Source organism: Triticum urartu, chromosome 1 (genome assembly GCF_003073215.2).
Source record: "Triticum urartu cultivar G1812 chromosome 1, Tu2.1, whole genome shotgun sequence".
NCBI lineage: Eukaryota > Viridiplantae > Streptophyta > Magnoliopsida > Poales > Poaceae > Triticum > Triticum urartu.
In genome coordinates, this window is record NC_053022.1 from 323,803,385 (window position 1) to 323,815,700 (window position 12,316).

Genomic DNA, 12,316 nt, shown 5'->3' on the forward strand with positions numbered 1-12,316 from the left:
GTGCCTCTTTGGTGTGACAATGAAAGTGCAATCAAGATTTCTCTCAACCCGGTGCAACACTTCAAGACAAAGCATATTGAGATTCGGTATCACTTCATCCGGGATCATATTAGGCGAGGAGTGATCGAGCTCAACTATGTCAACACTCTTGATAACCTTGCAGACATATTCACGAAGCCCTTGGATGAAGCAACATTTCGCAAGTTAGCATGAGATAAATATCATTGATCCGAGCAATGTTGCTTGAACCCGTGCACACCCCACCATACTCAACTTGTTATCTTGTTTAGGTGTAGGCATGGACATATGGGGAGTGTTGTTCTCTCAATGAACTCTCCCTCCCCCCATTATGCATAAATTGATCAACTCTTTCACATTAGCCATTTTGATGGCACTTGTGCTTCAAAGACGAGTTTTGGTCATGGGCCCAAGGATAATTCTTCGCGGTGCCATACCAATTGAGTCAAACATAGGTGGCTCCAGCCATCGCCCTCTCCTTGGAGAGGTTCTCGTGGTTGGTCCTTGTTGTCTCTTGCCTTTCTTTCTTTCTCCGAGTTGAGCGTGTTCGTGCAGTGTCTCGTTCGCTTGTCATTTTTTTCTCGCGTAGCCCCTTTCTTTTTGTTTGAAACTTGCATCCTTTTGAGCTCACGTACTACTGCGGCCTGCCATGGTACTACCGCTTGTGGAGTGCATGGTACTTCCGCTCCCAGCGCGGCAGCAATTTTTTACTGCCGCCTGGGGGAGCGGTACTACCGCTTTGGTGCGGCACTTCCGCCCGAGCGGTACTACCGCGATGAGATGTGGTACTACCGCACTGCCGAGGGCGCGTGGGGTTAAGACCCGGGCAGGGGGAGTTCCAACTCCCCCATACCCATTTGTCTATCTCTCTCCCCACTGCCTCTTTCTCTCTCCTGCTCAAGAATGGCGCCGGAGAGCCTCATCGGATCTCCGTCCCCAGCTTCTCTCCTCGGATTCCGACCGGTGGGATCGTTCCCCACCACTTCCTCTTGCCATGGATCAAGGTCTCTCCCCAAATCCCTCTCCTTTTTGTCCATGCTTTTGCTTCTAGGTTTTGGGGAGATGCATGTTTGTTCTTGAGATTTTAGGCCAAATCTTTGCAAGAGTAGGATGTAGGAGAGTAGTGATGCATAGAAAGTGTACTTGATATGTTGTCCCATGGTAGATTTGATCAACCGTAGTACCACCTCGTTGTTGCGGTTGTTCTCAGATTCATCTGTTCGGATCTGATGCCGTGCGGTACTATCGCCTAGCAGGTGCGGTACTACCACTCGTACGGTACTACCGCTCCTCAGGCGCGGTACTACTGCACGGACCGCGGTACTAAAGCTCTACTGCCTCTCCGAGCCCCGGTACTACCGTGCCACCGCGCGGTACTACCGCGACTAGGAGCGGCACTAATTTTTTAGTACTGCATGACCAGGCCGTACTACCGCTGCTGTCAAACCTTCTTCATGGCAATTACCATATGCATTATCTACTGGTTTCTTGTGTTTTGTTGTGGTCTTTGTTTTGACCCGTATCGCTTCTTGTGTGTGTTTGTGTTTTCTGTGTGTCTCAGGTGGTGGCTCCGGTGTCCCTGATCGTCGTTCCAATCCAAGCCGAAACACAGGTTCCAAGCATCTATGCAACCAAGAGGATGTTCCAGAGGGCTCCAATGCCCCCACGCGCAATGTCAAGACCACTACTAGCAAGGTCAAGGAACCAACAAGGGACATGGATGAGATACCTCTTGCTGAGTTTGTCTCTCTCAGGAAGATCAACCCCTATGCCCATCCTCGTGCAAACTTCAGAGGGAATGAACTGTTTTGGACCAAGTAGCAGAATCTCATTTACTTGGATGTGATCAAGGCCAAGAAGAATCTGCATGTGGATGTGGACTGGATCGACATGCATCACATGAGGGAGGATAAGCATCGTCACTACTTTGGTGAGGCCTGGGACCTTGTGGAGCAGTTTTGCCATTGAGAATGTGATCTCTTTTCATCTGGACTATGACCCCGAGCTGGTGGCCCAGTTCTTTGCCTCGGTCCACTTCCAATCTGGGGAGGATCGGAGGATGACCTGGATGACCAATGGACGTCAGTTGACTGCTACTTGGAAGGAGTTCATGGACTTCCTCAGAGTGCCTGATGAGGGGCTCCACACGCCGGTTGGTGTTCGCCCTCATGCCAACGCCGAGTCAGCTAACAAGGATGAGCTTATGCCATTCTATGTTGAGAAGAAACTAGCCAGTGGCAAGTCGACGTGGGTGCTCAACCCGTTCCTTCACATCATGCACCGGATCTTCTGCCACTCCCTCTTTCCTCGCATTGGGGACAAGGACAAGGTGCATGCCTTTCTTGTGGACATGTTGCTCATTTGTGAGGAGGCCCGAGTGTCTCAGACTCAACCATTTGATGTCTCAAATATCATGTGGTGTGAGCTTCAGTTTGCGGTTTTTACCCGCAAGGTACCCATCTATGGTCCATATCTATTCCTCCTGATCTCGAAGACTTGGGAGAAGATCTATCCCAATGAGGACTTTCTGGCCCCTGACTGGATCCTTCATGACTCCATTAGACTCCACATCAAGCCCTAGTGGGCTAACACTACTACTCGTGCCGAGGCTGAGGCTGCTAAGAGGGCAGCTGATGAGGAGGAGATTGAGGAGGAGAGTGCAGCTGAGGACAGCTCTGCGGGAAATGCACCTCCCTGCACTAAGCCCTCATGGGCGAAGAAGCTGAAGGCCAAGATGAAGGCCTTGTTCTGCATGCAGGCCAAGGGGCAGTGTCGGACTCACGTGGCCTCCAAGGAGAGTCGCCGCCGCGACAACAAGATCATGAGGGTGTTTGGAGAGGATGTTTCTGGCGGCTCTGAGGAGCACATCACTCCAGAGGCTGAATGGATGGAAAAACAAGGCTACAGGTGGACTAATTCTGAGGAGGAGCACATTCCCGCGGCCGAGTCTAACGAGGAGCGTGCGAGCGACTACTCCGCTTGAGCCACTACTTGTGTTGTAGGTGTCCTCTTTGCCTTTTTGGCGTCTCGATGCCAAAGGGGGAGAGAGTGTAGGGATTTGCCGTGTCGTGTCGTGTTTGCTTTGCTTGTGTTTGGTTTGTTGAACCGTGTTTGCTTTGGTTTGGTTTGAGTTTATTTGAGCGTATGTGACTTATCTATCATATGGTGTAAGACATATGCACTCTATCTATCGCACCTTACTGAGCTTATGATATATTGTGCTACTTAGTTCATGCTCTTATCTACTATCATGCTTAGTGTTAGCATTGTTATTGCAAGGTATGCCATGTATATAAAATATAGGGGGAGTGTTGATCCTAGTATGTGTGTCGTGCAGTCCAAAGCACTCATCTAACTAGCACACATCTAGGGGAGCCCGTCTATATTTTAGAGATGTGTGTTTTGCTCATGTTCTATTCTTCTCCCTTGTGCAAATCCCGTATTGTCATCAATCCACCAAAAAGGGGGAGATTGTAAGGGCATATTTATCCCTAAGGTTTTTGTGATTGATGACAATGCATTTGCGGACCAATCATGTGTCTCGAGTATTTCAGATATTTCATGACTAGGAACGAGACGGTTAGGAGCCCCTCGAAGATTATTGAAGACGGCGGTTTTCTACGTTCCTTTTTCGGTGGATTTGAGTCGTAGGAAAGCGTACTATTAAGAGGGGGTCCGCTTTGGAAAGTTTTGGGTGGAATCGTCACGTACACGTTTACTCCTCTTTGCACCGCCTTTCCTTTATCACCTTGGAGCATCTTTCATTTCTTCTTGTCTGTGCAAAAAGAAGTCTTCCTATCTGTTGATGTTCTGAGGCTTGCGGTAGTACTGCTCTTTGGAGCGGTAGTACCGCAGGCCCCTGCGGTAGTACCGCATGCCTTTGCGGTAGTACCGCAGGTGGTCACGGTAGTACCGCTCCTTGGGAGCCGTAGTACCGTGAGCCCTGGTCCGGCACAGCAGGAGTAGCGGAAGTTGGAGCGGATGTAATTTTTTACATCCGCTCCCCGCGCGGTAGTACCGCTTGCCTTCAGCGGTAGTACCGTGTCGGACTTTTTGCACTGTTTTGTTACCTGCGGAACTAGCCACGGACGTTTATCTATCCACGGCCTTCCCAGGCTGGTCCAACCCTGCCTTGCGGTAGTACCGCAAGGGTGTGCGATAGTACCGTAAGGCCTTGCGGTAGTACCGCTTGGCAGGCGCGGTAGTACCGCCTATCGCGGGCTGGTTAAGTGGATAACGGTTGTATTTCTCTCTCCACTATATAAGGGGTATCTTCTTCTCCGAGTTGACCACCTCTTCCAAGCCTAAGCTCCAATGTTGCTCCAAGCTCCATTTTTGCCCGATCTCTCTCCCTAGCCAATCAAACTTGTTGATTTTCTAGGGATTGGTTGAGAAGGCCTCGATCTACACTTCCACCAAGAGAAATTCGATTCCCCCCATTAATCCCTTGTGGATCTTGTTACTCTTAGGTGTTTGAGCACCCTAGACGGTTGAGGTCACCGCGGAGCCATATTCCATTGTGGTTAAGCTTCGTGGTGTTGTTGGGAGCCTCCAATTAAGTTGTGGAGATTTCCCCAACCTTGTTTGTAAAGGTTCGGTCACCGCCTCCAAGGGCACCAATAGTGGAATCACAACATCTCGCATTGTGTGAGGGCGTGAGGAGAATACAGTGGCCCTAGTGGCTTCTTGGGGAGCATTGTGCCTCCACACCGCTCCAACAGAGACGTACTTCCCCTCAAAAGGAAGGAACTTCGGTAACACATCCTCGTCTCCACCGGATCCACTCTTGGTTATCTCGAACCTTTACTTGTGCAACTTATTTGTGTTATCTCCCTCATTTGCCTGTGTGCTTGTTGTTGTTGCATCATATGGGTTGCTCACATAGTTGCATGTCTAGACAACCTACTTTGATGCAAAGATTAATTTGGTAAAGAAAAGTTAAAAATTGTTAGTTGCCTATTCATCCCCCTCTAGTCAACCATATCGATCCTTTCACTTATGCCATGCTTAATTAGCTAGGAGCTTATAATGGTTTACCTTGCGTGCCAACATGCTATTAAAATGGTTGTGATGTGGTATGATAGGGTGGTACCCTCTTTTGAACGATTCGAGTGGCTTAACTTGGCAAATGTTCACGCATGTAGTTGAAACAAAATCAACATAGCCTCTATGATATTTATGTTCATGGTGCATTATATCCTACTCATGCTTGCACTCAGTGTATATTAATTTTAATGCATGTTCATGACTGTTGTCGCTCTCTAGTTGGTCGCTTCCCAGTCTCTTTCTAGCCTTCACCTGTACTAAGCGGGAATACTGCTTGTGCATCCAATGCCATAAACCCCAAAGTTATTCCATATGAGTCCACCATACCTACCTATATACGGTATCTACCTGCCGTTCCAAGTAAATTTGTATGTGCCAAACTCTAAACCTTCAATTAAACATTCTGTTTTGTATGCTCGAATAGCTCATGTATCAACTAGGGTTGTCCGTATCTTCCATGTTAGGCGGGTTATTCTCAAGAGGAGTGGACTCCGCTCCTCACTCACGAGAAAATGGCTGGTCACCGGGATGCCCAGTCCCATGCTTTATGCAAATCAAATCAAAATAATTGCAAACAAAACTCCCTTGGGACTGTTGTTAGTTGGAGGCACTCGTTGTTTTGAGCAAGCCATGGATTGATGCTTGTTGGTGGAGGCAGAGTATAAACTTTACCATTCTGTTTGGGAACCGCCTATAATGTGTGTAACATGGAAGATATCGCCATCTCTTGGTTGTTATGTTGACAATGAAAGTATGCCGCTCAAAAAATTATTTATCTCTACTTTAAAACCGAGCTCTTGCACCTCTACAAATCCCCGCTTCCCTCTGCGAAGGGCCTATCTATTTACTTTTATGTTGAGTCATCACCCTCTTATTAAAAAGCACCAGTTGGACAGCACCGCTGTCATTTGCATTCATTACTGTTAGTTTACATAGAGTATGACTTGACTGGATCTCTTTCACCATGAATTACAATGTCTAGTCGGTTCTTGCTCTTTAAAGGTGCTCTGCATTTATGTTTTGCAGTCTCAGAAAGGGCTAGCGAGATACCATCATGTTATATCATATCATGATTGTTTTGAGAAAGTGTTGTCATCCGAGATTTATTATTATTGCTCGCTAGTTGATTATGCCATTGATATGAGTAAACATGAGACCTAAATATTATTGTGAATATGGTTAGTTCATAATCTTTGCTGAAAACTTGAATGCTGGCTTTACATATTTACAACAACAAGAGCAAACAGAGTTTGTAAAAGTTTTTCTTTATCACTTTCAGTTTGTCAACTGAATTGCTTGAGGACAAGCAAAGGTTTAAGCTTGGGGGAGTTGATACGTCTCCATCGTATCTACTTTTCCAAACACTTTTGCCCTTGCTTTGGACTCTGACTTGCATGATTTGAATGGAACTAACCCAGACTGATGTTGTTTTCAGCAGAATTGCCATGGTGTTATTTATGTGCAGAAACAAAAGTTCTCGGAATGACCTGAAACTCCACAGAGATTATTTCTGGAAATAATAAAAAAATACTAGCAAAGAATCAAGGCCAGGGGGCCCACACCCTAGCCACGAGGGTGGGGGGCGCGCCTGCCCCCCTGGGCGTGCCCCCCTGCCTCGTGGGCCCCCTAGAGCTCCATCGACCTCAACTCCAGCTCCATATATTCGTGTTCGGGGAGAAAAAATGATGGAGAAGGATTCATCGCGTTTTACGATACGGAGCCGCCGCCAAGCCCTAAACTCTCTCGGGAGGGTTGATCTGGAGTCCGTTCGGGGCTCCGGAGAGGGGAATCCGTCGCCGTCGTCATCATCAACCTTCCTCCACCACCAATTTCATGATGCTCACCACCGTGCGTGAGTAATTCCATCATAGGCTTGCTGGACGGTGATGGGTTGGATGAGATTTATCATGTAATCGAGTTAGTTTTGTTAGGGTTTGATACCTAGTATCCACTATGTTCTGAGATTGATGTTGCTATGACTTTGATATGCTTAATGCTTGTCACTAGGGCCCGAGTGCCATGATTTCAGATCTGAACCTATTATGTTTTCATGAATATATGTGGGTTCTTGATCCTATCTTGCAAGTTTGTAGTCACCTACTATGTGTTATGATCCGGCAACCCCGAAGTGACAATAGTTGGGACCACTCCCGATGATGACCATAGTTTGAGGAGTGCATGTATTCACCATGTGTTAATGCTTTGGTCCGGTACTCTATTAAAAGGAGGCCTGAATATCCCTTAGTTTCCGCTAGGACCCCACTGCCACAGGAGGGTAGGACAAAAGATGTCATGCAAGTTCTTTTCCATAAGCACGTATGACTATATTCAGAATACACGCCTACATTATATTGATGTATTGGAGCTAGTTCTGTGGCACCCTAGGTTATGACTATTACATGATGAACCGCATCCGGCATAATTCTTCATCACCGATCCATTGCCTACGAGCTTTCCATATATTGTTCTTCGCTTATTTTCTTTTCCGTTGCTATTGTTATCATCACTATAAAACACCAAAAATATTACTTTTGCCACCATTACCTTTTGCCTCTGTTACCACTACTATCATATTACTTTGCTGCAGATATTAAGTTTCTGAGTGTGGTTGAATTCACAACTCAACTGTTAATAGTTGAGAATATTCTTTGGCTCCCCTTGTGTCGAATCAATAAATTTGGGTTGAATACTCTACCCTCGAAAACTGTTGCGATCCCCTATACTTGTGGGTTATCAAGACTATTTTATGGCACTATTGCCGGGATCATAGCTCTATTCTTTGAGCCACTTGGGATTTATATCTGCTGGTCACTATGAAGAACTTGAAAGATGTGAAAATAAAAATTTATCCCTCAACTACGAGAGGAGGTAAGGAACTACCATCTAGCTCTGCACTTGATTCACCTTCTATTTTGAGTAAGCCTGTGACACCTAAACCTGCTTCTGCTATTAATTCTGATATGTCACATAGTATTGATGATGCCACTTCTGCTATGCATGATACTTATGATGAAACTACTTCTATGCTTGATACTACTGTGCCACTTGTTGAATTTCTTGATGAACAATTTGCTAGGGCTAGAGAGAATGAAATTATTGAAACTGATAATATTGATGAAAGTGATGATGAAGGCTCTCCTAATAAATATGAATTGCCTGAGGGCTATGTTATGGATGAAGAAACTAAAAGAGACTTTATTGCATGCAATGATAGAAGTGATCTTAAGAAATTATTAGCTAAGCTTAAACAAAAAACTCTGAGTGCTAGAATTAAATATGTCGGAGTAATGGGCCACGGGTAGGCTAACCCAGGCCCAGAACCTTTCAAGACATCGGGGCAGGCTGCACCCCTCAAGACCCCAGGACGAAGAGCCGCCTTCTGGGAGTCGGCTGCGAGGCAGCCGACTGCCCACTCGCGGCCGAGTCCCGAGCACGACTTCAGGATGAGCCGACTCCTGACTAGCGACTTCGAGAGAAGCCGGCCATGGGGAGTCGGCCCGCGACGCAAACAACCCCCATGCCCTCATAAAGAGGGACGGGACGGGGAGTGGCCACAGTAAGGTCCACTCCCACCCTTTTCCAAGGGCAGACGTGGCCACAGTACGCCGTACCCGTGGAGATCTCCGCCCGCCGCGACACTGTTGCCATGCCGGCCCTGACGTCAGCCCCAGTGGGCGGAGTCTTGTGCCCACGACGGCCTGCCGGTACGACCCAGGGACGACGGGTCCCACCAGTCGGCAGGCGTACGGAAGACGGCGAGAGCGCCACTAGTCGGCCCAGTTGGGAGTCGGCCCCCAGGAGTCGGCCGGCCCCTCCCACGGGCCCCACGCGCCATTAACCAGACGCGACAGGGAGTGGCCATAGTGATCGCCCACCAGACGGTGGAGCTGTCGCCACGACCCCATGACCGAGCCCGCGTCATTAGAGGCACGACTACAGTAATCTACAACCGGTAAGACCCGCCCGCGGCGGATGCGGCCTGTCGGTTCCGTACCGAGCCAGTCGACAGGGCCCACCAGTCGGCGGGCCCCAGGAGTCGGCGGATAAGACGGCGGCCAGAGAGACTGACGGCTAGACCCGCATCCAGCCAGATTACCATTGTACCCCTGGGGGGTAGGCCTATATAAACCCCCAGGGCACCCATGCAAAGGGTTGGAATCCATTAGCACTAGACCAGATCAAATAGGAAGGAGAGAGCTAGCCTTACCTTCTCCTACCTCCAAGAAATAGCTCAAGGAGCAACCGTGTACACACTTTGCCATAGTGATCATGCGGAGACCCCGCAGAGCAGCAGTAGGGGTATTATCTCCACGGAGAGCCCCGAAGCTGGGTAAGATTCGCCGGCGTGCATGCCTTCGCGTTATCCCGTTTCCAGGCACCGGCAACATTCTACTCGCCCCCACCATGATAAGCCATCCTTTGGCATATGTCGCACCCAACCCTCGACATTTGGCGCCCACCGTGGGGCCTGGTGCACCATCGTCCAGAGACCTGCTCTGGACGGGAACCCTTTTTCTCCCTGGCGAGCACAGCCAGCCCGGCACGCCAGACGGAGTTTGCGCCGATGCGCTGCACGGCGCTGAGATTGCCTACGCAGCCAGCTGCCTCGCCGATCTTGTCGGTGAGGTTCGCCTCTCCGACGAGCCTGCATTCGATGCAGGAACGGGCGGCCCCGAGAGCCTCCTTGCGGGAATCCTTGACCAACTCCATGTCGCCGGCGAGCCTGCCGTGGACTTGGAGTCTGTAGGCTCCACCGACCCAATGCTGGTCGACTCCGACACCGCGTCGCTCGACGCGTTCCCCACCAACGTGGTGGTCTACGATGAGCCGCTCCCTCACGTGGAGAGTGACGGAAGCACCGTCACAGAGGTGCTCGTCATCGGTCATGACGAGCCTCCCGGCAGAGGAGCGCATGACCCACTTGGCACGGCATTGCAAGATCTGACCGCGCCCATTCCGGAAGACGCTGACGCAGAGACGCTGGAGGCGCACCACCTCCAGCTCATAGAAGCCGTGAAGAAGCTGGCTAGCATGAGACGCTTGTCAGAAGCCTACCAGCATGAGATGGATCGCGCTGTGGGTGGCTCGCCAGCCCCAGCTGGGCCCAGCCACTTAGGCACGGTCTAGTAGCGCGGCGTGGCCATCGCCAACCTATTCGGGGCAAATCTCCCTGTATACGCCACACCTGCGGAGAACATTCGAGCCGCTCAGGCGGCGGTGGATGAGCTGGATAACTTCGAGGGCGAAGAGCGCCACCTGATGACGGAGCGAGTCCAGCGGCTCCTCGACGCGGCTGCCGCGCAGAACGAGGCCGGCTGCCGCACAGAGGCGCCGCAGCGACAAAACGACGACCCGCCTCCACGCCGAGACCAAGGCGCGACGTCTCGGACGCCGACTGGCAGCGCCCGAGGAAGGAAAGACAAGGATCCGGCTGTCAGCCGCAGTCGGACTCGCATTACCATAGAGCGCAACCAAGATGGCCGCCCAAGAGCAGTAGAATGATGGGGCGACTGTCCGCCTCCTCCTCCTCGGAAGGAAAGGCGAGTCTCCCCGCCGCCTGTTGACCATCCGACTCTCGGCGACCGCCTTGGCCGCCAAGAGGGAGTCGGAGAAAACGACGCCCGCCACCGGATCGACCGACTTCACCGATCCCTGGCGCTGGAAGAAGAAGACGAGTTAGGTCCGCCTTGTTTCGGGCCCCGCATTCAAGACGAGCCCTTTCCCAAAGGGTTCACGCACCCAAGAGACACGCCCAAGTACACCGGCTCCGTGAAGCCGGAGGACTGGCTGGTTGACTACTCCACGGCCGTCAACATAGCGAACGGCAACAAGCGCGTTGCCGTAAAATATGTTCCGCTCATGCTCCAGGGCACGGCCCGGACATGGCTGAACAGCCTGAAGCCCCGCAGCATCTATAGCTGGGTCGATTTCACCGATGCATTCATCTGCAACTTCACAAGCACGTACAAGCGTCCTCCCAAGCCTCGTCAGCTTTCCTTGTGCGTGCAAGGCCCCAACGAGTCGACTCGCGACTACCTCACGCGTTTGGCCGAGCTTCGGAACTCCCGTGAGGGCGTGCACGAGGTGCAGGCTATCGAGTACTTCACCGCCGGGTGCAGAGAAGGCACCCTCCTCAAGCACAAGCTCCTTTGCGACGAGCCAGAAACCCTCGACGAGCTCCTGATCATAGCAAACAAGTATGCCACGGCCGACTCCTCCATGAAGGAGGAGATTCAAGTTAGTGCGACTCGCAAAGTGGCCCCTCAGGCTCCTAGAACTCCGGCTGGAGACGCCAGTCGGTGACAATAGCAGAACGACCACAAGCGCAAGGCCCCACAGCCGGCTTCCAGCAGCCGGCAGGTGGCGACAGTCGAAGACCAGCAGCCGGAAGGGCAGCCTCCACCCAAGCGACAGAAAGGCGGCAAGCCCAACTGGTTGCCGGCTTTCTCATACGAGCAGACTCTGGATGGTCCTTGCAAGTTCCACAGCGGCGCGAAGTCGTCGAACCACATCACCCAGAAGTGCCACTGGCTCACCAGGATCGCCAAAGGAGACGGCCTCCTGCCTCCCCTGCCTGCTGGGCAGCAGCCTCTGCCTCCGCCCCAGCAGCCGGCTGTCAGGCTAGTCGGCGCAGTACAAGACGAGTACCCCGAAGAGCACGGAGCCTACGTGGTATTTACCAGCGTGGCTGATGATCGACGCAGCAGGTGGCTGCAGTAGCAAGAGGTGAATGCAGCAGCATCAGAGACACCATAATTCATGCACTGGTCCGAAAAGCCTATCAACTGGAGCAGAGCTGATCACGCAGAGGTGATGCCGAGTCCGGGCTCCTATGCCTTGGTCTTGGATGCCACCTTTGCCACAGATAGACGAGCTGCTCGTTTCTCATGAGTTCTCATAGACGGAGTAGCAGCATCAACATCCTGTACAAGGACACCATGGAGAAGTTAGGTGTAATGCCCCGGACACACTCGCCGGTGGTCGTTACTCCTGGCGGGATCTAGACTGGCCCCACAGATCAATACTAGTCTTTTCTGCGCACTTTGTCCTCACTCGTGCGCACCCGGGAGAAACTTCCCGGCCGGTCACCCATCCTGACACTACTCCAAGCTGAGCACGCTTAACTTTGAAGTTCTGTCCGAATGGGCTCCCGGAAAAGAAGGAATTCCTTATTGATATGAGTAGTCTATCATCCCTAATAAGCCAGACTATCACATACACCCCCACTCAGAGGAACTGACGTCCTCGTCGG